Below are 27578 nucleotides of genomic sequence, written 5' to 3' on the forward strand. Positions count from 1 at the left end.
ACACAGTTGTTCCAGTCTGGACCAAAGACTCTATACTGGGACTGAGGGACTGCTTTGACTGCACCCACTGGGACTTTTTAAGGCTCGTGTTCTCACTTAGATCATCGATTTCTACTTACATTTCTTTCTGGGAAAAATGGGGATTACTTTGAAAACAGGCAAGTATTTTCCCCAATAAGCAGCCCTGGATTAGTAAATCACTCCAACATGTCTCAGGCAGAAGAAGCTGTCTTGTTATGAGGGAGAGAAGAAAAGATTGAGGCACAGAAACTTGTTGAAAGAGAGATAAAGCAGCTAAAATCAGGTGTAAAAGTAAAGCAGAGGATGAGCTGAATAAAGGACACTCAGGCTGGCTTGGAAAGGAATGAAGTCCATGGTGGGATGCAGAACAAGGAGCAAAGATGAATGTGATGCTGAATCAGCAGAAGACTTGGACTCATTTGATTCCAGCTTTGATATCATTGATTTCAATGAAGAGCTTTGTGATTGTAGCAAAGGGCTGGTAGCTCTGAGAGTCCCCACTGATGAGGTGTTTGTGTGGAAATCTCTCAGTGGGATCAAAGAGAGAAAAAGCCCTGGTCCTGATGCTGTGGGAGGGAAATGATTGAAGTGTGCTGTGAGGAACTGACTGGGAGATTTTCACACATTTTCCAGTCCTCCTTGGAACAACAGGAAGTTCCCAGCATATGGAAACAAAGGTTAAGTGTCCTATGGCACTCAGTGATGATGGTGCTGTGGCCCCACCACCTCCACCTCTTTGTAAAGGAACTAACTGTCATCTGAAGCTTCAAATGGAACTAAGACTTCCTCCACTAGGTGGCAGTGTCTGATGAGAAAGTGTTAGTGGAGCTGGCCTGGAGTCAGAAACAGGAAGATGCAGGATTTGGGCTGAAATGGGGAAAAGTGGTTAGCACTAGTGCCTTAAAGCAAGAAGGTTGTAGGTTGAAGCTTGTTGGCCTTTCTGTGGAGGTTGGATGTTCTCCCACAGTCCAATGAAATGCTGCTTAGGTTCATTGGTGCTTCTAAATTGGCTGTAGGTGTGGATGTGAGAGAGTGCTTCTCTGTCTCTCTCTGTTGGCCCTGTGATGGACTGCTCACCTGTGCAGGTGGACCACGACTCTTGCCCTATGACAGCTAGGGCACAGGCTCCAGCCCTGTGAGCCTAAGCTGAATAAACAGTTAGTAAATATGATCCATAGATGGCCTGAAATTCCCCAGTTAGCAGTTTGGTAGATAGCTATGACATGCTAATCCCATCCAGCAGCTGTATTCTACCTGTAAGCTGATCCCTGCTGAGCCAAAGCACTTTTTCATATACAAATTACAACCTTTAATAGAAACCTATTGGTCAGCATCTTATTAGCCTGCTGTTAGCTTCATTCCACAGAAAACTGAGAGAAACTAACAGAGTTGATAAAGAATAAAGAGAAATGTGCTGATTTAAAGCCTTTGAAGTGCTTCAGATGATCTCTGTCCACTTCTGTCCACTCATTCATTCATGTAAGCTTTCTAATGCAGCTTTGATCTTCACAGTCTGCTTTATGAAACTCATTCTAACCCTGAATGTCAGAGTGTTCCTCCTTCTCTTTCCTATCATTCATGCTGGCAGTGGAGGAGATTTGGATGTTGGACTGTGTTTTGGATGATGTGTGTATGTTTGTGTTGGACTGCTGTCTGTAAAGCAAACACACATTTTGCTTTGGATTTCGGTGTCAGACAGACTTTAAGGTGGAATGAAGAGTTTGAGAGTTTCAAAGTGAATTATCCAGTGGAAGATTTTTCTTCTTCTTTGAAGGTTTGAAATGTGAACATTGTCAGTATAATATCAGCCTGATGTCTGCAGTTTAGTGTCAGCACAACTTTCACATCATATTCAATCTCAGCACAACTAAAACATGCTGACTGACCTCAGAGTTTCAAGTCCACATCCTGGACTCTCCAGGAAACCACACAGATGCTTCACTCCTGAATCCTGCAGCTTGTAGTTGTAGCTCAAGTCCAGCTGTCTCAGATGGGAGGGGTTGGACTTCAGTGCTGCTGCCAGATAATCACAGCTGATCTCTGACAAACCACAGTTCCTCAATCTGTATGAAGAATGAAAGATGTAAGTTTATTAGATAAAGTGTGAGCTTGAAATCATTCAGTGTTTCATCATCTGTTCAGAGCTGAAGAAGGTTCAGAATGTAGAAGTTTAGAAAATGGAAACTCCAAACAGCTGAAGCCAACAGGAAGCAGCTTCAAACAAACACAACAAGAGAAAAAACTCTGAATGTTTCACATTAAAGTCGTACATTTATCATAAGAAACAGGACAAAAGTCGTGTTTTTCCTTCCAGGAACCACAAGGCTTTACTTTTAAAGGTGAAGTGTGAAAGAAATGGACACATTTGAAGTCCAACACCTTTTTCCAGTCACATTATTAAAGCAGACAAACTACAAGCTCATTTTCATTCCAACAAGTCATCTTCTGACCTGGACTAACAACACTGGTCTCTATGTGCAGCTGGCTGTGAGACCAGTGCTCAGGGACCGTCTACGAAGTGCAACACTGAAAGAACATCACACACTAATTTGCTTCCATCATCTAAACTGAACAGGAAACAGAGATGCCTCCCCTTCAAAGTAAAAGCTGCTCCTTTTGGACACAGTATCAAAGAAAGTCTACAGTATAACATAGAAAAGACAGAACAAAGTTTTGGTTGTTTTTAAATTGTGCAGAAATGAAACTACACTAAGCTCAATTATGTGACAGACATTTCATCCCATGTCAGTTTGGCCTCATCCTGGGCCGGATTATCCAGCACACACTCTGAACACAGGCCCAGGGGCCACACACAGCTGGGCTCCATCCAAGAGACAGGAAACAAACCAACACAATAATAAAAAGCACCATGTGATCTTCTTACATCTTCAAGACAAACATAGTAAAAACATGAGCATATTTGTTTCCTGATAAAATGATGTGACAGGTAGAGCAGAGTAAAGTGGTGGTGTTACAGCCTTTCTCCCCTCTGCTGCCGAGGCTGTTAGTCTCTCCCAAACTCAGCTACAGGACTTCCCAAAGAATGAAAGCAGCAGAAGTGGCTTTACAAATGAAAGAGGAAGAGGAGAAGAAGAGGAGAGGGAGGCCACCCTGACCATCACTCCAGCTGAAAACATCACACTTCCATAAAGTTGGTTGAGAAATTGAGCAGGATGAGCTGCTGGCTAATCTGGAGGCTGTAGCAGCAGCTCCACAGTCACAGTGGATTTCCACTCATGAAAAAAGCTCTGGCTGCTTCATTTCTCATCTCATATCAGAGACTTTAATGCTCACTGAAGCTGTACTGTGATGCTTCCATATTCCAGTGAGGCCTCCATAATGATTTCAGCTGTTCTGTACACACACTGTGTGCCCTGTATGGCCTCAAAGTCTCTGCAGCCGTTTTTATCTGCTATCATCAGATTCATCATCTCATTCACATCCCTCACACACTCTACAGCCTCATCAGCACTGACTTCATCTTCACTGACTGATGGAGCACAACATGAACCTGTGGAGGCTGAAACACTGTCCTGTCAAACATCTCCCCGTCACCACTCCACTTCTGTCAGCCTTTAAATGAACCCTGCTCAAGTCTGTCACTTCTGTTTGGAGCCAAAAGGAAAAACTGTTGTTCAGTCGTTTGGAAAGACAACATTTCTGAAAGCACTCAAACTTCTTCACATTTGTCTTCAGACACATCCTGAACATTTAGGAACTAAAGAAAGTTTCAAACATCAATCAAAGACCTGAAATATAGAAAAACAACAACAGCCGCAGTCAGTGAACTCACCTCAGAGTCTCCAGTCGACAGTTTGGACTCTCCAGTCCAGCACACAGAAGCTTCACTGAATCCTGACGTCATATTTCCACTCATGTCCAGCTCTGTCAGATGGGAGGGGTTGGACTTCAGAGCTGAGGCCACAACTTCACAGTGAGACTCTGAGAGTCCACAGTCAGTCTGTGATGATAGAAAATATAAAATGTGTTATTATAAAAGCAGAAAATCTGCATTATAAACACAGACTGAATGTATATGAAGACAAAACAGAGTGAGGTCATAATCTGATGAATCTGCTCTTCACATCTGTGCTTCAGCTCCTCTTACTGTGTTTGACATGACACAACGATTGAGTCTCTCTCAGACCTGCAGACTTTTAATGAGAATCTTTGTTTGGCTTTAATCTGCAGATGAAGGAGGAAGATGGTGTCACATTTAGGCTTCCATAATGTCCACAGTCTGTCACTGAGATCTGATCCAGAGTCAGAGTGAAGACACACATTTGGACTGTTTCCTGTTTGAATTGACTCCAGAACATTTTGAATGAGTTCAGCTCAGTGAAGAGTTCCAGCTGGAAAGATGATCTCTGTTTGCTACCTGCTGTCAGGTACGACTGTTCACGTCCACACGCAGGAAAAACCTGCTGACTGTTACCAAACGGAGCAGAAATCTCATCACTGGACAATAATGATGAATGAACTCAGAGCTGCTGATATCAGATCTGATTTCAGGGGAACTAAACACAGAAATGATTGGCTCATTTTAGCTTTCTGAGCCATTATCTGCTGGTGTGTCGCTAGTTGGCAGAAAATGATTTGTATTCCTGTTCAGGGCTTCAGTGTTTATGAGTACAGATCCAGGTGACAGCAAGTCAAAATGATGTTACCTGTCTGTGTCCAGCAGCAGCCTGTATTCACTTTGAATATTGTTATAACCTGACATGGATCAGTTTGTCTTTGATTGGTTTGTAAATGTCACTGTTTCCATTGGACCTGAGTGACGGTACAAAGACAGAGAGGGAGAGAAAGGAGAGAGAGGATGGAGACAGCAAAGAGAGAGCAAACACAAACAGGTGAGAGTGGACAGGTGACCAAGGTCAGCAACCAATCAGAGAGCTTCTGTTTGACCCACAGTCACTGATGATGACTGCACATAACCAAGCAGTGTGTTACTCTGATATCAAATATGGATCCTGCTCTTATAATAATGATCATCAGATGATATTATTGTGTTATTTTGTAGCTGAATACGATGTTTGTGTGATTATCAGTGAAAGAAGCAGTGAGGAGGATGGAGAGAGAGAGGACAGAGGGTGAAGTTAGAAACACTAAAAGGATTTTTCATGGATTTCATGGATGATTTGAGTGATTTCCAGCAGGACACTTAAACATGTCAGTGGACGTCCTAAAGAACATATTCACTGATATGAAACGTGTCATTGAACAGGATTAATATCAGTGGAAACATGGTGGAAACAGCTGTGACTGCATGGATGTGACACACTTCAAATCTGTTCTCCACTCTTGGATTTGGGATCCATGGAGCTGCTGCTGAGTCTGTACAATAAAGGAATGGTGTGGAAGGTTGCAGCGTACGGACACAAACACTTTGTGGTTACAATCTGATTTTATTTTCAAAATTAAACTACTAACCTACACTGATCAATGATGTTAATGATCACATCTGGACTCACCGAGCCTTTCTGCAGTTCCTCACAGCTGGAATCAGTCTCATCGTCCCCGCTCTGATGTGTTGTACTTCTGCAGGTCCAACTCATCCAGAACCTCCTCTGACATCTGCAGCATGAAGGCCAGAGCTGAGCACTGGATCTCAGAGAGTTCCTTCTCTGATCTGTTCTCTGACTTCAGGAACTCTTGGATCTCCTGAAATAATGAGAGGTCGTTCATCTCCATCAGACAGTGGAAGATGTTGATGCTTCTGTCAGGAGAGATTTCAACTGTTCATCTCTTCAGGTTGTTGATGACTCTCTGGATGGTTCCTGGACTTCTCTGTCTGACCCAGCAGACCTACTAAGAGTCTCTGGTTGGACTCCAGACAGAGGCCATGAAGGAAGCGAACAAACAGGTCCAGGTGGCCATTTTTACTCTGAGGGATTTCTCCATGGCTCGTTTAAGGAAATCATCCAGAGAGGACTCGTTGTATTTTTTCCCAAAGTTCCAGCACCTCTGTCTTCCTGTTGGTGACAGTGGAACATGTAGAGCAGCCAGAAACTCCTGAATGCTCAGATGAACAAAGCAGTAGACTGGTTTCTGGAAGATCACACACTCTCTTTTGAAGATCTCTGTACAAACTCCTGAGTACACCGAGGCCTCTGTCACATCCAGACCACACTGCTCCAGGTCTTCTTGGTAGAACATGATGTTTCCTTTCTCCAGATGTTCAAACGCCAGCCTCCCCAGCTTCAGAAGAACTTCCCTGTCAGCCTCCGTCAGCTCCTGTGGACTCGTCTCATGTCCCTCATGGTACTTGTTCTTCTTCCTCTTTGTCTGAACCAGCAGGAAGTGTGAGTACATGTCAGTCAGGGTCTTGGGCAGCTCTCCTCTCTGCTCTGTAGTCAACATGTGCTCCAGAACTGTAGCAGTGATCCAGCAGAAGACTGGGATACTACACATGATGTGGAGGCTCCTGGATGTCTTCATGTGGGAGATGATTCTGCTGGACAGCTCTTCATCACTGAATCTCCTCCTGAAGTACTCCTCCTTCTGGGCGTCAGTGAAGCCTCGTACTTCTGTTAGCCTGTCAACACATGTAGGAGGGATCTGATTGGCTGCTGCAGGTCGGGAAGTTATCCAGACGAGAGCCGAGGGAAGCAGATTCCCCTGGATGAGGTTTGTCAGCAGCTGGCTGACTGATGACTTCTGTGTGACATCAGACAGCAGCTTCCTGTTGGTGAAATCCAATGAAAGTCTGCTTTCATCCAGGCCGTCAAAGATGAACAAAAGCTGAGAGACAGCCAGCTTCTCTGCTGTGACCTTCTGTAATGTTGGATGGAAAACATGGAGCAGCTCCAGAAGACTGTACTGCTCATCTCTGATCAGGTTCAGCTCCCTGAATGAAAGCAGAACCACCACACTGACATGTTGGTTCTCCAAGCCCTCTGCCCAGTCCAGAGTGAACTTCTGCACTGAGAAGGTTTTTCCAACACCAGCCACGCCGTTGGTCAGAACCACTCTGATGGGTTTCTGTTGGTCAGGTAAGGCTTTAAAGATGTCCTGGCACCTGATTGGAGCGTCATGGAGGGCGTCCATCTTGGAAGCTGTCTCCAGCTGCCTCACCTCATGTTGGGTATGAACTTCTTCACTCTGTCCCTCTGTGATGTAGAGCTCAGTGTAGATCCTGTTGAGGAGGGTTCTACTTCCTGTTTCATCACTTCCTTCAGTCACACGTTCACATCTCCTCCTCAGACTGATCTTATGTTCATCTAAAACCTCCTGCAGACCAACATCTGCTGAAAGAAAAAAAACAATGAGACTAAAGAGAAAGAAAACTCTTCAATGTCTGAACAACACAAGAAGTCCAGTTTTCAGAAATGAGTCCATCAGCAGACAGATGTTCAGTCTTACTTTGTACACAGCTGCTCTGACTGGCTGTCTGCAGTCCAGCTCTGTTCTGGATCTTTCTCCACACTGGGGACAGGAGGAGTCTCCTGATGAAGCAGACTGGTCCCAGTATGAGAGATGCACTGTCTGCAGAACCAGTGTCCACAGCTGGTAGAGACTGGATCCTTCAGGACGTCCTGACACAAAGCACAGCAGGACAGCTGCTCCTCCTCACAAACACCACTCCTCTTCCTCTCTCTGTGAACACATTTCTTTATCACTAAAAACATTTACTGTCAGTTAAAAACATCCAGATTTGACCAAACTGCAGTTCCTCACAGTTCCTTTGATTTCATCAACACTAATGAGCTGCTCTTCCTGTCTGCCTGTCTCATTAAACACTGAGTGATAAAAAACTCAACACTTCCTGCAGACTTCCTGACTTCACAATAAAAGCTTTCATCAGAGAGAGACAGTTATGACTTTCACTGTTTTACAGCCGCTGTGTGCAGATTATCTGGGTCAGTTCACTCTGAAGCAGCTTAGAAGTGTCCGTGTAGAGCCGTGGTCTGACACACAGAGACTTCTGATTTTCTCTATTTAAATAAACATGATGAAGATGAGCAGGTTTCTCTTCTAGTATAAACTCTGTGTCTCTCTGGCTGGCTCATGATGGCTTTTCAGGTTTTGTTTATGTTTTGCTCTCTCCTGCTAGCGTTTTGCCTGCCTGGGTGGAGCTTGTAATGGCCTCTCGCTCTTAGTCCACACAGTTATGATGATTACACCACCTGTTGCTGATTCACCTGGGCTTACCAGTAACCATTTAACGCTGCGGCATGGAGCAGTTTGTCGCTGGGACATTGACCCTCCTGTGTTCATGATCTCAGCTCCTTGCTAAGAAATCTCTCTCTAAATTCACCAGTTGGGTTAACTTTGTGTATACTTTGAGTATATATTTCAACGGACCTGGTTACAGACGCTTACCTGTGATTCCCGTGTGTGGCTGTGTGAGTGGAGAGCAGGACAAGAGCGACTGAAGAGGAGTGAGTGTGGACTCCCTTCCCTCTTTTCCCTGGAGCCCTGGACCCCCTCCCCAACTCACTGTACATATATAGAGCACTGTGGTTCACCCCTTTGGTAAATAAACTGTCACCTTTTTGTTTGTCAGAACTCAGTCTGTGCTTGAGTTCCTCTGTTAGCCATGACATTTTGTTGGTTCTCTCTCTTCAGGTCCCTGTAAGTGTTTGATCGGCCTTTCTAAAACATTATATTTATTCTGCTTTGATTGTTTTGTGTGCTGAGGGACATTGTTGCATGATCCACTTTTCTTATCACTCAAATATCCTGATACTTTCAGAAAGTTGGAGAGCTCTCATGGCTTGCTTAGTCTTTGCTCTGTACTGCAGTACTTGCACTGGTTTCACTGACAAGTCTGCATGTGATCTACAACTGATCTGACATTGTGGCACAAACACAGTAAACAAACACTACGAGCACCTTGTTTCATGTGCAGTGGCTTTCTTCTCATTCTGTTACTGAACACTGTATGAAAAGCCTCTCACTGCCAGCATCCTTCCAGCCCCGACAACAAGACCAACTCACATCTTCACAACACCAAGAATTTTCCCCTTTTCTTTGGAGAAACTGAGAAGCCAATAGGATTGTAGCTCAAACTTGCCCACAGTCCTGCTTCATCACTGCTCACTCCTACCTGTGTTGGTGCAGTGGACAGTCATAGCCTGCTGCTAGCATGAATGCTAAATGTACTGCTGTGGATGATCAGCAGAAAAAGATGTTGTCAGTTTGACTGTTTGCTGTATTTAAAGTGTTTTTCTCAGTTCATCTGTATTCAAAGTGCATTCGGGGCTTTAGCTGACAGCTCTTTGTGCTAACAAACTAAACTCTCTTAGTTTAAGCCAACAGACTTTACCAAACACAAAGCCTGCTGCTGCCTCCATGGGTTAGCTTGTGTGACTGGTGTTTACACCAATGAAATCTAAATCACACCAATGTGTCCTCCAAGGTGTTTGGTGGGAGCACTGAGTGAAACATAAGAGCTCTGGTAAAATAACAAACAGGGCTGTGAGAGCAACTGAAGTGATAAAAATACTGTTTAAAGATAAAAAAAAACACTTTGATGTTCTCTATCACCTAACAAAGTCCAAACCCTGTGAACTATTTTATTTTAATAATTGTGGATTCAGGTATCCTGAACCCATCTTTGGACATTTGTAATTAAATATTTTAAAACTCCATCAAAGACTCCTGATGTGGCTGTTTGGAGAAGGAAAAGAGGGACAAAGTGGAGCGTCGAGCTGAGGCTTCATTCACTGCAAACCTACAGTTATGTTTTCTTATTTCTGCTGTTTGCATGTTCACAGCTGAAATAAAGCTGCCTCTTTGACTTCATCCTGTTGTGTTTGGGTCCAATCCTGCCTGCCACACAGCGCTACAGGACAAAGTCTAATATTTTTATCTTTTTAATGAATCTTTGGTCATATTTATCCAGGAAAACACAAACATGTAAAGGGATCATCACAGTTCTCTGACCTCGTTGGTCCAGGTTTAGCACTGAAGACTGGAGGTTTATCTTTGTACCAGTCACTCCTCACAGACGGACAGCTGGATCCTGCAGACTGTGACCTCTGACCTCTGCAGACACAAACATGTTTTATTCAATGATCAATTCTCTGATAAAGTGATCGAAGCAGCTGTGATCACACAGACTGCAGATAATGCAGCTGTTTCCTGTCATTAACAGTCCTCTTAGATTAGAGTTCAGCTTTTTTTTTTTTTAACTTTTGTTTAACTTTTTTTCCCCAACAAATATAAGACTGGTTCACATCCAAAATAATAACACTACACAGCACTAGAATATTACAACATTATGTCGATAATTGTTGTCCACTAGGATCCAGTTTACAAGTTACTCCCAGTGCTTCCAGTGGTTTCTTCCATTTGTCCACAAAAATTCGGGAGCTCCCATCAATATAGTGTCCCAGCCTGATCAGAGTCATAACTTCAATGATGAGGCTCAGCCCCCACCCATCTCAATATAATGCTTTTCCTGGCCAACATTAACAGTGACTGAATTACATGCTCATGTTGTACCAGTGAGACGGGAATATATCCCAATATACACATTAATGGGTTTTCTGTCACCTGATGACCAATGGCTGTACTAATATTGGCGCAGACCTCTTTCCAAAATGACTGGATAATAGCACATTCCCACAAGGAGTGGAATCTAGTGCCCACTCTGACCTTACACTTGAGACAGTTTGGAGATGTTCCCATATTATACTTACTATAAATATACGGAGAAATATACACATTGTGCAAAATTTTGTACTGCAGTTCTTTAAATCTGGTACAAACAGAGATTTTAGATGGAAGGAGCAGGATTTTGTCCCATGCTTGTATATCTATTTCACACTTAAGCAGCATCCCCCAAGATTTTCTCAACCATGCCAGTTTATCCACAATAAGGGCATAAATCTCAGAATAAAACTTTGATACAAAATGTTTATGCTCCCTATTATCCAGAAAGAATTTCTCCAACCGAAAAGAGGTTTGTAATGATTTAGCATTTTTTAACACATAATTTTTCAATTGCAAATACTTATAAAACTCAGTCTTTGACATAGAATACTGGGACTTCAGGGATTCAAATGATTTAAACTCACCATGTTTAAAGAGGTCATAAAACCTCTTTACACCTACTTTATGCCATCCCACAAAGCTTGACCCTATGTTTTGCGGCAGAAGGTCTGGATTATTTATAAACGTTGACAAGATATTAAACGGAAGACTACTGTTAAAAATTTTTCTCAGTTTTCCCCACGTCCACATAGCATTATATATCAGTGGGTTATGCTTTATTACGTGCGGTAAGTCATTAAGACGTTTCCCTAGAAAATTAACAGGTGAGGATGGTTTACATAATACTTCCTCAATATTTAGCCATGGCCGTGAATCGCAACCTTATCGTGGTGGAGGGGTTTGTGTGTCCCAGGGATCCCAGGGGCTATGTTGTCTGGGGGCTTTTGCCCCCTGGTAGGGTCTCCCATGGCAAATTGGTCCTGGGTGAGGGACCAGACAAAGAGCAATTCAGAAGACCCTTATGAAAAGAACACCGAGGGAACAGTTTACCCTGCCCGGGATAGGGTTACCGGGGCCCCGCCCTGGAGCCAGGCCCGGGGAGGGTGCCCGAGGGCGAGCGTCTGGTGGCCGGGCCTTAGTCCATGGGTCCCGGCCGGGCACAGCCCAAAGAGGAGACATGGGCCCATCCTCCCGCAGGCCCACCACCCGCAGGAGGCGCCATAGGGGTCGGGTGCATTGTGTGCCGGGTGGCGGCCAGGAGCGGAGGCCCTGGCGGACTGACGCCCGGCTGCCAAGACTGGCAATAGGGACATGGAATGTCACCTCTCTGGTGGGGAAGGAGCCTGAGTTAGTGCGTGAGGTTGAGAGGTACCGGCTAGATATAGTCGGGCTCACCTCTACGCATGGCTTGGGCTCTGGAACCAGTCTCCTGGAGAGGGGCTGGACTCTGTCTCAGTCTGGAGTTGCCCCTGGTGAGAGGTGGCGGGCTGGGGTGGGTATTCTAATATCCCCTCGGCTTGCTGCCGGTACGTTGGGGTTTTTCCCGGTGGACGAGAGGGTTTGTTCCCTGCGTCTAAGGGTCGGGGAACGGGTCCTGACTGTCATCTGCGCTTATGCGCCGAGTGGCAGTTCGGAGTACCCAGCCTTCTTAGAGTCCCTGGGGGGGGGTGCTGGAAGGTGCTCCACCTGGAGACTCTGTTGTCCTGCTGGGAGACTTCAATGCTCACGTGGGTAACGACAGCGAGACCTGGAGGGGCGTGATTGGGAGGAACGGCCTCCCTGATTTGAACCCGAGCGGTGCTTTGTTATTGGACTTCTGTGCTAATCACAGTTTGGCCATAACGAACACCTTGTTCGAACATAAGAGTGTCCATAAGTGCACGTGGCACCAGGACGCTCTAGGCCGTAGGTCGATGATCGATTTTGTAATCGTATCACCAGACCTGCGACCATATGTTCTGGACACTCGGGTAAAGAGAGGGGCTGAGCTGTCAACTGATCACCACCTGGTGGTGAGTTGGATCAGGTGGCGGGGGAGGACACTGGACAGACCTGGTGCACCTAAACGCGTAGTGAGGGTGTGCTGGGAACGACTAGCAGAGGCCCCAGTCCGCGAGATCTTCAACGCACACCTCCGGCAGAGCTTCAACAGCATTCCAAGGGAGGCGGGGGACATTGAGTCTGAATGGACCATGTTCAGCGTCGCCATTGCCGAAGTTGCTGCATTGAGCTGCGGCCGCAAGGTGGTTGGTGCCTGCCGTGGTGGTAATCCCCGAACCAAATGGTGGACACCAGAGGTGAAGGGAGCCACCAGGCTGAAGAAGGAGTCCTATCGGGCTTGGTTAGCCTGTGGGACTCCGGAGGCAGCCAACAGGTATCGACAGGCCAAGCGGAATCCGGCTCGGGCAGTGGCTGAAGCCAAAACTCGGGTGTGGGAGGAGTTCGGAGAGGCCATGGAAAAAGACTTTCGGACTGCCTTGAAGAGATTCTGGCAAACCGTCAGGCGTCTCAGGAGGGGAAAGCGGTGCTCTACCTGCACTGTGTATAGTGCTGGTGGAGCGCTGCTGACGTCGACTGAGAAAATTGTCAGGCGGTGGAAGGAATACTTCGAGGACCTCCTTAATCCCACTGACGCGACTTCCGAGGAGGAAGCAGAGTCTGGTAATGAGGGGAATGACCCGCCAATTTCCGGGGGCGAGGTCACTGAGGCAGTTAAACAACTCCTTGGTGGCAGAGCCCCTGGTGTTGATGAGGTCTGCCCCGAGTTCCTGAAGGCTCTGGACGTTATAGGGCTGTCCTGGTTGACACGCCTCTGCAATGTTGCGTGGAGATCAGGGGCAGTACCCCTGGACTGGCAGACCGGGGTGGTGGTCCCCATCTTTAAGAAGGGGGACCGGAGGGTGTGTTCCAACTACAGGGGGATCACACTCCTCAGCCTCCCCGGGAAAGTCTATGCCAGGGTGCTGGAAAGGAGAGTTCGTCCGCTAGTCGAACCTCTGATACAGGAGGAACAATGCGGTTTTCGTCCTGGTCGCGGAACACTGGACCAGCTCTTCATCCTCTCGAGGATACTTGAGGGTGCATGGGAGTTTGCCCAACCAGTCTACATGTGTTTTGTGGACTTGGAGAAGGCATTCGACCATGTCCCTCGGGGTGTCCTGTGGGAGGTGTTGCGGGAGTATGGGGTGTCTAGCCCATTGCTACGGGCCATTCGATCCCTATACAACCATTGCAAGAGCTTGGTTCGCATTGCCGGCAATAAGTCGGACTCGTTCCCGGTGGGTGATGGGCTCCGCCAGGGCTGCCCTTTGTCACCGGTTCTGTTCATAATTTTTATGGACAGGATTTCTAGGCACAGCCAAGTGGCGGAGGGCTTTCGCTTTGGTGGCCTCAGAATCTCATCTCTGATTTTTGTGGATGATGTGGTTCTGTTGGCTTCATCGGGTGAGGGCCTCAAGCTCGCACTGGAGCGGTTCACAGCCAAGCGAAGCTCTCAATTTACTGGTCGATCTACGTCCCTACCCTCACCTATGGCCACGAGCTGTGGGTAGTGACCGAAAGAACGAGATCGCGGATACAAGCGGCGGAAATGAGCTTCCTCCAAAGGGTGGCTGGCCTCTCCCTTAGAGATAGGGTGAGAAGTTCGGCCATCCAGGAGGGGCTCAGAGTAGAGCTGCTGCTGCTCCACATCGAAAGGAGCCAGCTGAGGTGGTTTGGGCATCTGACAAGGATGCCCCCTGGGCGCCTCCTGGGTGAGGTGTTCCAGGCATGTCCCACCGGGAGGAGGCCCCGGGGCAGACCCAGGACACGCTGGAGAGATTATATCTCTCGGCTGGCCTGGGAACGCCTTGGTGTTCCCCCGGATAAGCTGGAGGAGGTGGCTGGGGAGAGGGAGGCCTCTTTCCTTTGGCTGCTGCCCCCGCGACCCGGCCTCGGATAAAGCGGATGAAGATGGATGGATGGATGGAGATCAGAATGTTCATGTATCCAGGCAGAAAGAATCCTCGCTTGTATTGAGAGAACATAATTGTCTATGTTTGGCACTCCCCACCCGCCCAAATCTTTCGGTAACTGTAGTGTCTCCAATTTAATTTTGGGTTTTCTTCCTGCCCAAATGAAATCCACCATAGCCTTGTTAATTACTTTAATATCTTCTGATTTCAAAATTGCAAACAACATGTCTGTGGGATATAATATTTTCGGTAGGATTACCATTTTAATGAGATTTATTCTTCCCAAAAATGATATCGGAAGTGACCTCCATCTTGTCAGCATCTCTCAAAGATCTTGAACCATTCCATTAATATTTTCTCTATATAAGTGACCAACATTTGGTGTAACTTTAACTCCCAAATATACAAAACCTGATGGTGCCCAATGAAAAGGTTTAACATATAAAGGTTCAGTGTCCTTTCCACTACACAAAGTCATTATAACAGATTTATCAAAATTTACTTTGTATCCAGATATAAGACCAAAGTCCTTGATACACCTAGTGAGAATGGGTAAAGAGTTAACCGGGTCAGTCAGTGTCAGAAGAATATCGTCTGCATAGAGCAGAATTTTATGTTGTCTATCCCCAATTTTAACTCCAGGAACACTTGGATTTTGTCTAATGGCCATGGCCAAAGGCTCGATGGCCAAAGCGAATAATAGTGGTGACAATGGGCTACCTTGTGCTGTACCTCTGCTCAATGAAAATGGGGAAGATAACAAGCCGTTAGTTAACACAGATGCTATTGGTGATTTGTATATAATTTTGATCCACCTTGATCCACCATCCACATTATTTCAAACATATATTCCCATTCAATTCTATCAAATGCCTTTTCGGCATCCATAGAGACAACAACCCCAGGGATCTGATGAAAATTTAAAAAAAATAAATATTATAAAATAGGCGTCGAGTATTATTATAAGAATTCCTCCCCTTAATAAAGCCTGTCTGGTCAGCATGCACAATAGAGCACATTACTTTTTCTAGCCTAAGAGCCAGTATCTTTGAAAGTATCTTATTATCAACACCAAGAAGGCTAATAGGCCTATAAGATGAGCATGACTCCGGATTTTTATCTTTTTTAGCTATCAATGTTATATTAGCCTGGTACATCGATTCTGGGAGTTTTGATTCTTCAAATGCTTTATTAAAAACCCTTAATAATAAACTATTTAACTTCATTTTCATTACCTTTAAAAATTCTACTGGGAAGCCATCTGCCCCAGGACATTTCCCCTGACTGGAGTGCAGATATAGCTTTATCCACCTCTATCAATGTTATGGTGACTCCAGCAGGCTAACCTGATCTTCAGAAAGCTGAGGGAATGCTAAGTCGTTTAGGAAAAAGCCTGAGTTAAGCCTTGTTATGTCCATCTCAGATTGATATAAGTTTGTATAGAATTCTCTGAAGCACTCATTAATCTGACGGTTTCCTACTTGTATTTCACCATTCACATCCACAATAGCTGTGATAAAAGAACTTGATGGAGTATTCCTTGCAAGACGAGCCAAAAAGTGGTTGGTCTTACTAGCTGATTCAAGAAGCCGTCGTCTGGCAAGAAGGACGTCTGTTTCAGCCTTTCGCATTATCAAATTACGCAAAGATGTTCTGGCAATATTAAGCTCGCTTAATGTTTCAGCTGATTTTGTTACATAGTATTGTTTCACCAGCTTTTTTATATTATTCTTGATCTCTAACTGCCTTGTTAATCGTTGCTTTCTTTTATGACTTGTGTATGAAATAATCATCCCTCTCATGTAAGCCTTATAGCTATCCCATAAAGTTCTCGTGTCTATCTCCTCTTTATCATTTATTTCTAAGAATACTGTTGTTTGCTCTGTTATGAAATGTATAAATTTCTCATCTAAAAGAGACAGTGTGCTCATCTTCCAAGACCTGGAGCGCTCAATATGTCTCATGGGTTGAATGGTTAAGACCACAGGAGCCTGGTCAGAGAGAACTATATGACCAATATTTACCTGCTGAACTAACTGACTGATACACTTGGACATAAAAATATAATCTATACGAGATGCTGACAAGTGAGGGTTAGAGTGGAAGTGTACTCCTTGGATAGTGGATATAGTGTCGCCAGAATCTATAAGGTCAAGCTCATTTATAATTTGCCAAAGGGCTTTGGAATTTTTTGTCAAAATAGATTGTGGGGGAAATTTATCCATTTTAAGGCATAAAACACAGTTAAAGTCACCCGCTAATATTATATTAGCACAGTCCATATTCACTAATTGACTAAATAATACCGTATAAAATTTGCCATCCTGTGCATTCGGCACATATATATTACCTAGGAGAACAGCTTCCACATGCAACATCCCTTTAACCAATATATATATCTTCCTTCATTGTCCTTGTGAGTGGCTGTAAAATTGAAGGGAAGATTTTTGTGTATAAGAGTAATAACCCCCTTTTATTTGTGGAGTAGGATGAAAAAAAATTTGACCAACCCATTCTCTACAGTATTTTCTGTGTTCATCATCTGTTAGATGAGTTTCTTGCAAAAAAGCAATGTGAATTAAATCTTTCTTCAGAGAATTTAAAATTGACTTTTTTTTCACCACATTGTTGGACCTTTTAACATTCCAAGTACTTATCTTAACTGACATGTAGAAAAGTAATATATATATTGTGCTGTTTACATATTTAACCAAATCTACATTTGACCAGTCTGAGCCAATTAACCAGAATAATTGAGCATGAAACAAGACACTGGTTCCCAGCAAAACCTGAACACAAAGCCTGGAAACCTCAACCCTCCCCAACACAAATAACACAAAATAACATAAATAAATTACACTAGATGTGTAATTTATTTATGTTATGTACCCTACTCTAAAGTACAGCTGTAGGGGGCTACAGACACGTAACATCCCCGCACTGGACTGTATGTCAAAAATCAAAGTATACTCTATACCTTAGCTCGTTATCAATTCTGTAATGCTGTAAGCCTCGAGTTTGTAACTTATGTTACAATGACAATGTCGTGCACGAACAGTTTATTTAGGTCTTGGCAATTTGCTCACATAGTCCTTGACATCCTGGATGGTCGCGAGGGAGATGCTGGTGCCATCGGGGTTAAATATTTTAATGATGGCTGGATAAAGGAAGGAATATGTGATCCCCGCCTCTTGGGGAGCTTTACGTGCATTCGCCGACTCCTTTCTCTTTCGAGCCACCTCGGCGGAGAAATCCTGATAGAGGGACACTTTTCCTGCCTCTGTGTTTACGGTACCTTTAGCCCTGGCAGCCTGGAGAATCTTCTGTGTATCGGTGTAGTAATGAAGCCGGACCAGTACTGCACGCGGTCCCTCCGTGCCGGTAAGCCTCATAGGTGGTCCAGTGCGATGGGCTCTATCGACTGTAATGGCACCCTGCTGAAGGCCCAGGACTTCTGGTATCCATTTTTTAAAATAGCCCACTGGTGATCTACCCTCCGCGCCTTCCTTTAGCCCAACAATCCTTACGTTCTGCCGCCGGCTCTGATTCTCAAAGCTTTCCAGACGCTCCATGGCCTTCTTAAGCTGGGTCTCGAGAGCGGCAATACATGGCTCATTTGTAGCCGTGACATCTTCCAAGTCTGAGACCCGCTGCTCCACTGTTTCCATTCTTTCTATCAGATTGTCGAATTTCTCAGTGAGCTCGTTTATTGGCTTTATGACTTCGGATATCTTGCTATCCATACACTTTGATATGTTAGAAGTCACCTTGTCCACAATCACGTCATCCCGCAGTGTACTTAGTGCATCCTCAGCGTCGCACATGGTCTCCTTTTCGGGGCAATTGCTAGCTACCAGGTCACGGCTAGCTTTCGCTTAGACTCCTCGTTTGCCCATTTCTCTCTTTTTGCTTGATCCAGGGTGTGCGAAAAACTCGTCTAGAGACATTATATAAATATTCGAGGCAACTTGTTGGCAAAAAAGAGCTAAAATACCAATATTTTGCAGCTGTCCAGTGAAGAGCTCATAAACTCACGTCTGCTCAGCTCGACGCATCACGTGACCAGTGTTGGTCAAGTTACTTGAAAAAAGTAATCAGTAATTAATTACTGATTACTTCCCCAAAAAAGTAATCCCGTTACTTTACTGATTACTTATTTTCAAAAGTAATTAATTACTTAGTTACTTAGTTACTTTTTAAAAACATGATTTACAACCTGAATAGGTGATAAAGCGATAGATCTTTCAGCCCAATTCTACTTTTTCTGCATTATCCATCATACAAAATGTAATCAAATGGAAAAGTCTCTTTTTAAAACTTGTTTTGTTAGTTTTAATCTTTTAACTTTATGCATGAAGAAATTAGTTTAACATTTAAACCTATTTTCTGCACATTCCAGCACATAATAAATATATATATATATATATATATATATATATATATATATAGTGTTTACACTCACTCTTTCAGATGCAAGTAAAACACAGCAGAAAATAAATAAAGTCAAAGACTAGCGGTCCTTTTGCTCTATTTCACCTGTAAAGCAGGAGTAGAGTAGGCGGAGGTTTATCCTGGTGCAGGTGTGCCGCAGCGGTCAGTGGAAGGATACCGCAGTTTCTCTGTGAGTTTCTCATTACGTTGTAGCTACTCGGTGCTTGTTTGGAAGTTTAGGGGTTTTTTTCGCTGTAAAAAGAAGTTTTCTTCCCACGCACAACGGACACTAATGTTTTTGTCACTTTTTACGGAATGAAACTCAAAGTAAGGTCAGTACTTCCACGCTTTAAACGCTGCACGCTCATACTCTCTCCCGCACTCGATATATGATCCATTGTTGATCTGCACACAGCTGTTGTCACGAACGTCGCACTCGCTTAAGTCACTGTCATGAGACACTCTCGCAAGAAAATCACGGTTTTAGTAACGCAGTAACGCAGCGTTCCTACGGGAAAGTAACGGTAATCTAATTACCGTTTTTGCAATAGTAATCCCTTACTTTACTCGTTACTTGAAAAAAGTAATCGGATTACAGTAACGCGTTACAAGTAACGCGTTACTGCCCATCTCTGCACGTGACCCAGATGACTTTTTCTAGAGTTCAGCTTTTTACAGGAAAACAAATGTCCCTGAATGCAACAGTGAGACACAGTCTGCCTGTGTGGCTGTGATAGCTGCCGTTAGGAGCGTTCATGTGTTTGCAGTTAGACGAGGAGATGTTAACATCATGGACATGTTAACAAATCCTGCAGCATCACGCGGCACAAACACTTTGTGTTCCTGTCATCTGCAAGCAACAGGAAGTTCATTAATAAAGGCGGGATGGATGTGATGGTTCTTCATCCAGCTGTTACACACATCTGGGCTCACACGACGAGCCTTTGTCTAATACAGCAGCTGCTCTCTGAACACTTTTCTGAAGAGGAGCTGCACAAACCTTTGTTTGCTTTCTAGAACAGCGTATCAAAGTCAAACTACCCACTGCTAGCAGCTGTTTCTATCATAGTTTAGGATCCAGATGTGTGAGGTCTAAATTTACACCTCTGATTAAAATACATAGTTAAAAACAGACAATTGTGTCCAAATGTGTCTTAAAACCAGATAAACTGACAGTTACAGCTGAACCTGTGTATCCTCGGAGACACTGCTCTGCTACAGAGATGCATTTTAGAAACCAGGAAACATCAAAATCATTTAAATCAGAGAGTTCATGTTACTAACAGCTCACCTCTCTGCAGCAGACACAGGCTGGGATTTAAAATGAATGCCTCGATGATTGGACCGCTCACTCTTTAAGGACACAGAGCTGGATGGTTTCTGATTGACGCTAAAAGTAAGTGAACATGAAACATGTGTCACATCCAACGTGTCCAATACATTACATAAAAAGTATAAATAAAGTATGTAAATAGTATATTATTTAAATCGTTAAATAGTAAAAAGCTGATTAAAATTTCAAACATTTTAATACTGACATGAACTTACTTTTCGTCAGATGACTTTTTTCGCCCTAAATTAGTAAAGAAATGCTTCACCCGTTTGCTCTGAGAGGGCACACTTCTGGGTGGAGGTGCAGGCTGGTTCCTGTGAATAATGATGGAGCAGTGATGTGAGTGCTGAGCTGTGACATGGAGAAGAGTCATGGACAGTTAGAGATGGTCATCTCACCTCTGAGCTTTGGTCTGGCTCTCATGTTCCCCACACAGAGTGCTTTTAGAGGGAGGGACTCCCTCCTCTCTGTCCTCACACTGATCCATGCTGCTCAATTCACATCAGCTCACACACACTTTCTACCTTCACCTGCAGAGGTAACACAAATCATCCATGTGCACATCAACTGAGAGCTGCAGAGGTCGTGTCTGATGTGTTGGACTAACATCCATCTGAGACGCAGCTTTCATCAGTTCACTACAAAAAGTGTCACAGAGCCGAGTTCAGCCTCCAAATCCTCCATTACTGTAGTCCTACAAAGCAGCAGGTCAAACATGGCTGCAGAGAGCAGCTTTATGTCAGTAACAATGTCCAGGACTGAGCTGACTGCTTACAGAGTTCATACTCTAACTGCTAGCTGCACTGCTAGCTAAGCTAACTCAGTAACAGTGACTCTGACAGCAGTTACTGTGGAACAGCGGCCGAGCTCATGACACATTCAGTGTGTTTAGTCTGAGTCCTGGACTCTGATTCAATGGATTCAATCCAGCTCAGAGTTTCATGTGTTCATCAGAATAAAATACATGTACTAATATAACAGAAGTAATACTCTGAATGCAGGACTGTAATGGAGGATAAATAAGGTTTTTACAGCCTGAAAGAAACATTCAGTTCATATATTTGTAGACAGTGAAGCAGTTTTTAATACTGCAGCTGTTTCCTTCACCTGTGTGTGTGTGAGCCACACCTTCATGTGCTGCTTTAGAAATATGTGGTCTGACTGCTCAGACTGAGTCTAGGAGGAAAGTTCACACGCTGGAGAAAGTTTTGTTCCTAACTTTGTCAGAATTCGGCTCCAAAGACAAAGAAGACGGAGCTCACAGTCTGTAGATGGTCCTCAGTGTGTGTGTGAAGCCAAGAAAGCACACAGGAGTGTGTTTATGTCAGCAAATCAATGTGTGTGAAGAGTCTGAGGGAGTGTGTGAATGAGACTAAACACTGAAACCAACAGTACAAGAAAAGCGTCTGGATTTCTTTAAGTTTAACTTAAAGAAATCCAGACGTCTGAACTCGACACACGGAGACTCTTTTTAACGTACATAGCGTACTTTGAATTGGAACAATATTTGGTCTGTGAGTGATATGACGTATCACAAGTGTGCATATATTAAGAAACAATAACACACATGCAATGAAAATCAGCTTGTTATCTTTCATCAGTGTTAAAATAGTATGAATTTAACACACTTAAACCCTGATGTTGAGGAATAACTCAGGGAAGTTCCATGACAACAGAGTGATTCTTGTGAAAAGGAAAAAGTGATTAAAGCTTAAAGTAGTTTTTAGAATAGTGAATTAGGAGTGCTCATGTACAGATGGATCAAAACAAGTGATTACTGTAGAAAGAAAATAAAAACAATTCAATAATGTGGTGATCGTTAAATATGCATTTCTATTGTCACGACAACTTCTTGAGATATGACTCAGTATGCAAATGAGTTGAATGACTGGGGACAGGAAAAGAAAAAGAAGAACTTAAGTTTCCTGTCTGACTGGATGAGTGAAGCTTGCACTGAAAGAGACACTGTGACTGTGTGAGAAGAAAGGCTTGGTAACAGACAGGATAATTAAATAAAGTGGTCAGGTCTGTGACTAAGTGCAGTAGTCCAGATTTGGAAAGAAATTCAGAATTGTGGTTTAAATTGGGATTCTGGGTAAAAAAGGGGTGTAGGAAGTAGATTTAGGACATTTCACATTTCACAGGTGCTGTCTTAGAGCTTGATTTATTTGCTGTGGATAGAAGTAATTATGACGGAATAATAAGGAAACATTGAAAACATACAACCCGTTGAGGGGACAGATAGGGTTGGGCAATTGAAAGGTTTCATTTTGTTTAGCATAATCTCTTTTGTTATATTTTAGCCTTTTAACATGCAAGTAAACTTAATGGGATGAATTAGGAATTATGTCGTGTTTCTTAGGAAACACGACAAGGGGGAGAACTGTCATGTAATTAATATATTCTTAGTGCTTATTTTCTGATTATATTGTTTTATGTACTTTAATAATGAAGGTTTTGACTCACAAACTAAGTGCTCAGCCAGACTGAAAAACAGAAAGTTAGTGTAGAAATATACAAGTATATTAATAAATATGGGAAGCCAGAAAGAAAAGGGGAACTTGTAACATATAAGGAGTTGTTGAAACCGTGTGACGTGTAAAGTACCAAAATAACACCTATATGAGACACATTTTTAGATTCTAATGTTAGAGATTCTACAAGTGGCTTTGGGCTGTGCAGGGCTCTCTCTTCCGGAAGATGATTGAATAAAGAATTATAAATGTTTTGACCACTATGAGTCGGGTTTTCTCTGTTCTATCATGGGAATCAAAGAATCGGGTTTAATACGGCACAGCAGAGGAGCACTTTCTCTAACACACTGATTCAGTTCCACTGACACAAGGACACACACAGAAAGGCACACACACACAAGCCTTTATAAGAAACAACACAATCATCTGCGCTTGACTTGTCAATCCAAGTCCTTAGCCCATGAGCCCGCGGTATCAGACCACAGATATTCCCTCACTTTGAAAAAATAAAGCCAGTTTTCAGAACAGACCTGATGTTTATGCTACAGCCTGTTTACCAACATAATCAATATCAGATATCAGAGCAACAGAAACCTCGGTGATCAGGACGCTGGGACTGAGAACAGGAAGTGGCTCAAACGTCACAGTTTCATAACGTCACCCTGAACTCCACTCACGGAGTTTCTGTCGCCATTGTAGTTTTTAAAGTCCCGTGATAAAGGCGGGTCTTTCTGTGAATCCGCACGCTCATTGGTTAATAGCTCGAGATTGACACATCGTTATCCAATGAGCATGCGGGAACTTCCGACATAAAGTTGTTTCCTTTGAAAAACCAAAGTCTGATTATTTTTGCCTCCACTGACGGAGCCTGTTGTTCCCGCCAGAGACACAGTAATGTCAGAGCGGTGTTAACACTCACCCTGCCTCAGCACAGCTCTCACTCTCCTCCTGCTCTCTCACACTAAACGGAGGATCAGCTAAACTCACTTCCTCTCTACTTACAGGAAACCAGCGCTCAGAGGAGCCGACCGGCCTCACATTTCACCCACAGACACGAACAGCGTGGAATTATTTTATGTCATAAGAAGAAACATATTCATGTTAACACTCACCTGCCTCAGCTCCACCTTCCTCCTCCTTCTGCTCTGAACGGAGGCTCAATACTTTCACTTTCACTGCTCCTCCCTAAACACAGAGGATGCTGGGACTTGTAGTTTTTTCCTTCCGGTGCGGTCTTCCTCTTTGTTTGTTTGTGTTTGTGTTCAAGTTATTTCGATCATGTAAACATCAACAGAACACGTGAAGCCACACAGAGTTTGTATGTCGAGGTGGGTAGGAGAGTTTGAGGGTTTGGGTTTATTTAAAAAAATCACCATCCTTTCAGCTTGTTCGTTGCCAAAAGTGTCCATGTGTTATGTTTTTGTTTCTTTGCTACTTTTTCTGCATAAAGTTTTTCACAAACATAAAATAGTCATTACCTTTTACATTTTCAATCCTTCAAACACCCTTTTCTAGTACAATGCACTTGTTTGAAGGCAACCTCAAAACTCACCATTTCATATATCAGCAGCTACTGGAAATTATTGTGCAGTGGTCCCTCACTGTAACGCAGCTCACCTTTCGCGGACTCGCTGTTTCACAGATTTTTTTTTCTTTAACAGCACATTGTGTTGTGCGTTCTGATTGCTGTAGACCATTGTCAACCAATCTAGTGCCGTATCTTCTGCACGGCAGCGGTCCCCAACACCCGGGCCCGTTTGGTACCAGGCCGCGAGAGGTGAGGCTCGGGTGTGAAGAGTATGGTTTTCAGGGTTTTTAATCGTTAAGACGGGTTCCCTGGGTCTTTTCCCGTGTTGTGGTCATGTGTCTTATTTTGAAAGAACTATTTACGCGTTACCATAGCGACCAGAGAGCATTAAGAAGCAGAGAGGAGGATGTTACTCTCAATGTTGTTGGTGCATTTCAGGAGGACACTGCTAATAAAGTTACACAATCACACAGTGATTTACAAAATACCACCGTTTTTGTCTTTGTCTATATCATTTTATTTTGTTGTATTTATCCGCGACACCTTAAAGGCCGCTCCGTGAAAATATTGTCTGACATTAAACTGGACCGTGGTGCAAAAAAGGTTGGAGACCGCTGCTGTACAGTACATAATGAGTTTAGTTTCTCAAATTTATATAAATCTTCGATCGCTAGCAGTGTAACTCTGAAGTGCTGCACTGTATGTTTGTAAGTTTTCTTCCCGACAAACACAACAATGCCGACAAAACGTTTTGCACGATTTCATTGTATAATACTGGACTTATGTTTCTACAAAGGTTTGAACTGTAAGAGTGTTTAAACAAAAGAAAAAAGTGTGAAAATGTTCGTGCCTGTATGAGGAAAGTGTATAAACAACCCGTTCTCACTCCCGACGCGTAAAATACTGACGATTTTTCACGTCCCTTAACTTCTCATGCTGACGCTAAAGGTACCCTTCCACATTTTTATGAGACGCTGTGGGTTGTCAATTCATTCCAATATGAATGTCGGCTCCAACCAATCAGACGCAACATGTGTAAGCAAAGGATGATGGGAGAACGGAGAGACCCGTTTATAAGAATAAGAAAAAGGAGGCGGAACTGATTAATTCTAATGCAGGTATGTAAAAAATACATGACTACAAAGTAGTCATATATTTAGAATAATAGCTTGATGTGTGTTTCAAAGTTTGTTTTTCATAAAAGCTTCAAACAAACAGAGGTGAATGATCTCGGAAATGATTTAAGTCATTTAAAAATGGCTACAGCTACCGTCAGCATGCTTGCTGGGTAGAGTACGGTAACGACTACACGTGGCTACTGCAGCATTAGCCATTTAATCCAACGATGGATTAAATCTATTACAAACATTAAAGCACTTGTGTGTTGCAAAAGGGCCTCACATGGTGTTTAAAGCAGTTTTTGCGCTAAGAGTTCTGCTAGCTCTTTACAAACTGATGATGCTAACATTAATTGCCCCCCAAACCCCCATTGCCGAAAAAAAAAAAACCTGGCACCTTTCACGCATACGAGCACGCGCACATGCACTCTCAAGCACGCGCGTTCACTCATCCGAAAAAAGGGCACTTCCGGGCCATGCGGTCCCACTGCGCATGCTCTGGCTGTGTCCCAATTTAGGGTCTGCACGCTTGAAGTACGCGCACTACGCGTACTACGTACGGTGCGTACTATAAGTACGAGAAGTGCGGAACTGAGAGGCTTGTGAAATGGGACGGTCTAGCCCTTCGTTGCGCTGTTCAGGTTGCCTAGCAACCATGATACTAACAGCGAGAAACGTTACATACAGCTTTGTTTGACAGAAATGGAGGAGAAAAATGTTTTGTCATGACATCACTTTGATTAGTTGAGTATCTGAGGCTGAGGCCACGGGACTGTAAAACATGATTGTTGGGCTTCATTTCTGTACTGAACAGTCATTTAAGATTAGTTAGTAAATAACAATTAGCTAATGTTGATTATGAGACTAAAATCATCTCACTGTGGTAATGTAAATATAATATGGCCAATATTATATTATTGTCAGATTATTATTATATATATATATATAGGCTTTAAAACCAAGTTAACGCTGTAAGTACAAACATCACTAATGTCACACAACTTTGCCAACAGCAATGTTTTAATGTTCTTTGTTATTAAACATTCGCACATAATTAAGTGACGTCATGTTCAGTACTTACTTTTGACAGTTCACTCTTTTGCCGCTCCCTTCTGCCGTATTTTGTGGCAAAATTATCCACACCCACCGCCGCGCTATGAATTGTGGGATATATGGGACCACGAAGCGTGCACCGGACCACGCTTGATATTTGGGGAAATCGACGGTGCATTTGAAGTATGCATTTGAAGTACACTTCGAATTGGGACAGCCGTCGTCGCGTGGCGGCGACGTAATCGCACTTGAAATGCGTACTTCAAGCGTGCAGACCCTGAATTGGGACACAGCATCTGTCTTCTCCTAGCGGGGGTGCGTTTTAATTAGGTTCATCAGCCACTGTTGGCATTTTGGCTTTTCATGGTAAATTTATAAAAACAGGAATTACTTTGTCTTTTTACACTGACACTATAGAAAGACTTTTGTTGTCAGATAATCGAGCTGAAACGGCAGTGTGTTTTATAAGCAGATTTTCTACGGTTAGTTAAGCGACTACCCAACCTTGTTGCATTGTTAAATTGTTTCTAACAACTGAGCATTGTTGGCTGTTTCAGACTTTAAGACGCAGTTTATCTCAAGAAGTGGTGAATAAAGTAGGTGGAGTGCTTAGAGACCAAACTTTATGATATCCCTTTCATCAAATATTTGCATCCCCTAAAACCTTTCACCTAAGAACAGCACCGTTACTTCGCATAAATTTTCAGTTAAAATTTTAAATAATTAAAACAAAAATATGCGAGGGCGTTCCCAGACCTTCTTTAAAACACAGATGTGCAACGCATTATTTAATTTGAGTTTTTCAACCGCGGTGCGCGTTTTGGTTTTTTCAGTGTGAATTTATACAAACAGGAGTTACTTTTGCAATAGTGCTTTTTACACACTCTAACCGAAACGGTAGATTTTGTGTATTTTAGAAGCATATTTTCCCTAATTTGCGCTGCAGTGGCTGTGCATTGTCACACTGTTTCTATCAACTGCACTTTGGGGAGGGGGATAAAGGCATAAAGTCTAAAATGAGCAGTGAAACTCTTTCCGACTGCAGATCTGAAAAAATATGTGAACAACTTTTGAAAGGTTTTTTTAATTTGTCATATCCTCTTTTCAATTTGCTCGCGGGTGTTTATTCCGTCTGTTCTGCGCGATGCTTATTGTATGCAGGAAATAATCACATCAAACATATGCATGTCTAAATTTAAAATTATTAAAAAATAAAGACGGGTT

At 43.4% G+C, this 27578-nt stretch overlaps 1 protein-coding gene and 1 pseudogene across 2 annotated transcripts in view; both read right to left on the reverse strand.

The window, feature by feature from the left end:
- Nucleotides 1-27578, reverse strand: part of LOC146523743 (protein NLRC3-like) — a 183412-nt gene that overhangs the window by 38226 nt on the left and 117608 nt on the right. The window lies entirely within an intron of this gene.
- Nucleotides 3312-23892, reverse strand: LOC146523744 (protein NLRC3-like; annotated as a pseudogene). The gene is made up of 8 exons (XR_014873126.1): nucleotides 23768-23892; nucleotides 20580-20711; nucleotides 20397-20495; nucleotides 20140-20238; nucleotides 9913-10014; nucleotides 7387-7620; nucleotides 5459-7271; nucleotides 3312-3511 (listed from the first exon to the last, which is right to left on the reverse strand). The product of XR_014873126.1 is annotated as a protein NLRC3-like (transcript).

Source organism: Neolamprologus multifasciatus, chromosome 3 (assembly GCF_963576455.1).
Source record: "Neolamprologus multifasciatus chromosome 3, fNeoMul1.2, whole genome shotgun sequence".
Lineage (NCBI taxonomy): Eukaryota > Metazoa > Chordata > Actinopteri > Cichliformes > Cichlidae > Neolamprologus > Neolamprologus multifasciatus.